This window comes from Carlito syrichta, unplaced genomic scaffold (genome assembly GCF_000164805.1).
Source record: "Carlito syrichta isolate Samal-C Ts95f unplaced genomic scaffold, Tarsius_syrichta-2.0.1 Scaffold120789, whole genome shotgun sequence".
NCBI lineage: Eukaryota > Metazoa > Chordata > Mammalia > Primates > Tarsiidae > Carlito > Carlito syrichta.
The window spans coordinates 1,383-4,388 of NW_007064885.1; the positions used below are offsets into that span (position 1 = coordinate 1,383).

Below are 3,006 nucleotides of genomic sequence, written 5' to 3' on the forward strand. Positions count from 1 at the left end.
GGCAAATTGGCGAGACCTCATCTCTACAATAAATCAAAAATCAGTCGGACGTGGTTGCGCACCTGTAGTTCCAGCTACTTGGAAGGCTGAGGTGGAAGGATCGCTGGAGCCCAGCGGGCGAGGCTGCGGTGGCTGGGAGTGGCCACTAAACCCAAGTCTGCGCCACAGAGTGAGACTCCAACTCAAAAAAAAAAAAGCAACATGTTTACCTGGGACCTCTGAACGTGACCTTGTTTAGAACAAGTGTCTTTGCAGATGTTGTTAAGACACAAGGGGGAGCCCCAAAACCCAGAATTTATTTATTAAAAATTGTGTATTCTTTTTTTCCCCAGCACTTAAGTTTTTATGAATGTGAGGGTTTTTTTTTGAGTTGGAGTGTCACTCTGTCACCCAGACTGGAGTGCAGTGGCCGCTCCCGGCCACCGCAGCCTCGACCTGCTGGGCTCCGGCGATCCTTCTGCCTCAGCCTTCCAAGTAGCTGGAACTACAGGCGCATGCTACTACGCCCGGCTAATTTTTGATTTATTGTAGAGATGAGGTCTTGCCAAGTTGCCCAGGCGGGTCTCGAACTCACGGGCTCAGGCACTCCACTCACTTCAGTCTCCCAAAGGTGCGGGATTACAGGCTGAGCCACCGAACCCAGCTGAATGTGAGTTTTTAAAAACAAGCATCAATACCAGTGTGGGGGGGTGAGACGGCAGAGAAAAGGAATCTACTGATAATAAAGCTCCAGGTTCATTCCATCGTGGATTTCATGGTCCTTAAAAATCTTCTACCACTTCCTCAGGACAATCTTGTTCCAACGGGTGTCAGTCTGGGCGGCGATCAGCTTCTTAAGGTCCCCACAGGTGTCATCAGTGTTGCATTTAACATGGACCTTTTTCCCCAGAGGGTCGTGGCAGACAACCTCAGTCATCCTGGTCGGAGCTCCCGCCGGCCCCGGACCCTCAAGCAGGTCCCCACAGCTTTCCCGGCTCCCGATCCTGTCTGGGGACTCCCTCACCTAAAATTGCCTGGAACCTAGCGATGCCACAACCTACTCCATTGTGTATTTATTTTTACATGTTTAAACTTCAGTCACCTTCAAAGTACTCCCCGTTTGAGACAATACACCTATCAAGACGCTTTTTCCTCTGCTCAAAACAGTTTTCGAACTCACCCATTTTAATGCCTTTGAGAGCTTCTGCCATTTTTTGTTTCACCTCTTCTGTATCGGCAAAACATTTCCCTTTGAGGACTTTTTTCGCCCGGGGAAACAAAAAATAGTCGCATTGGGTAGTGGGGCACAGGGGTCACGCTGTTTTTGGTCAAAATCTTCTGAGCACAGCGCAGTATGGACAGGTGCACTTGTAAATCACACATCGTGAGATGGGCAAACGTGTTGAAAGAATCTTAAAAAAAAACATTCACTGAACCCGAACGCAGCCTCTCACAACGCTAGCTGGTTCACTGATGCCCACGTGTTCCTAAAACCCTTACCTAGTGGGGGAAGTCCGTATTACAAGGGGGTTGCCTTCCAAAAGACAATTCTGGGTTTTTTGGGGTCCCCTTTGTATGGCTCTTGAGATCAAATCATCTTGGGTTAGGGTAGGCTCTAAGTCCAGTGGCCAGTGTTTTTTTTCTTTTTTTTTTTTTTGGGCTGGAGTCTCACTCTCTCACCCAAGCTGGAGTGCAGTGGCACACTCACAGCCACCCCAGCATCAGTTGGCCTGCTGGGCTCCGGTGATCCTTCCACCTCAGCATTCCAAGTAGCTGGAACTACAGACATGCACTACCACGCTGATTTTTGATTTTTGATTTATTGCAGACGAGGTTTCACCAAGTTGCTCAGGCTGCTCTTGAACCCCCGGGCTCAGGCAATCCACTCAGCCTCAGCCTCCCAAAGTGCTGGAATGATAAGCTGAGCCACTAAGCTCGGCCCAGTATTCTTCTAAGAGACAAGAAAAAAAAAGAAGACACAGGGAGACGCAGAGGTAAAGTCTGTGTGAAGACAAAGGCAGAGACTGAAGTGATGTGGCCACAAGCCAAGGAACACCGGGAGCCACTAGAGCCTTCAGGAGTGCACGGCCCTGCTGACACAGTGATTCCAGACTTCTGGCCTCCAGAACTGTGAGAGAAGACATTTCGGTTGTTTTAAGCCGCTGCGTTTGTGGTAGCCTGTGACGGCAGCCCTGGGAAACTGGTATGGGGGATAGAGGCAGTTCCTGCCCGCGGCTATCATCACAGCAACCGTACTTTGCAGCTCCCAAGTCAGACGCAGAGTGACAGGCAGAATGCTCCTTAGGGAGACAAGTGGACTGAAGGTTTAAACCTTGGATGACATAAGATGCCTATTGGCCACAGCTACAGTGAGACCCAGAGAAGACAGAGGGCTCAGGGCAAGAAGCAGAGAACAGCTTGCCATCGGGAATGCGTTCTGTCTCTGCCTCACAGTTCCTTATGGAAAAGTTCACATAAAACAAAAATAAATCAGCTGGGCTCGGTGGCTTAGCCTGTAATCCCGCACCTTTGGGAGGCTGAGGTGAGTGGATTGCCTGAGCCCGCGGGTTCGAGATCCGCCTGGGCAGGTGAGACCTCATCTCTACAATAAAATCAAATCAAATAAAAATTAGCCGGGCTTGGTAGCACGCGCCTGTTATTCTGGCTACTCGGAAGGCTGAGGCGGAAGGATCGCCGGAGCCCAGCAGGTCGAGGCTGCGGTGACCGGGAGCGGCCACTGCACTCCAGTCTGGGTGACAGAGTGAGACTCCAACTCAAAAACAAAACAAAAAACAAAAAAACAAAACAAAAATAAACCATGACTGACCCATTGGGGATGAGATCAGTTTCTTGATCCTAGAGTTTAGATTACCTCTGAATCTTTTTTTTCTCTTTCAACTTTTATTTTAAAGATGTGGGGTACAACTCAGGGTTAGGTATACAAATGTTCGTTATGCAGGTATCCTTGTTGATGAGGTGTGCCAGCCCCCCTCCCCTCCGCAGATTCCCACTACTGTCAATCCCACC

At 49.6% G+C, this 3,006-nt stretch overlaps 1 pseudogene; it reads right to left on the reverse strand.

Moving 5' to 3' along the window:
* Positions 1–712: 712 nt before the first annotated feature.
* On the reverse strand, positions 713–916 carry LOC110594667 (annotated as a pseudogene).
* Between the last annotated feature and the right edge of the window lie 2,090 nt (positions 917–3,006).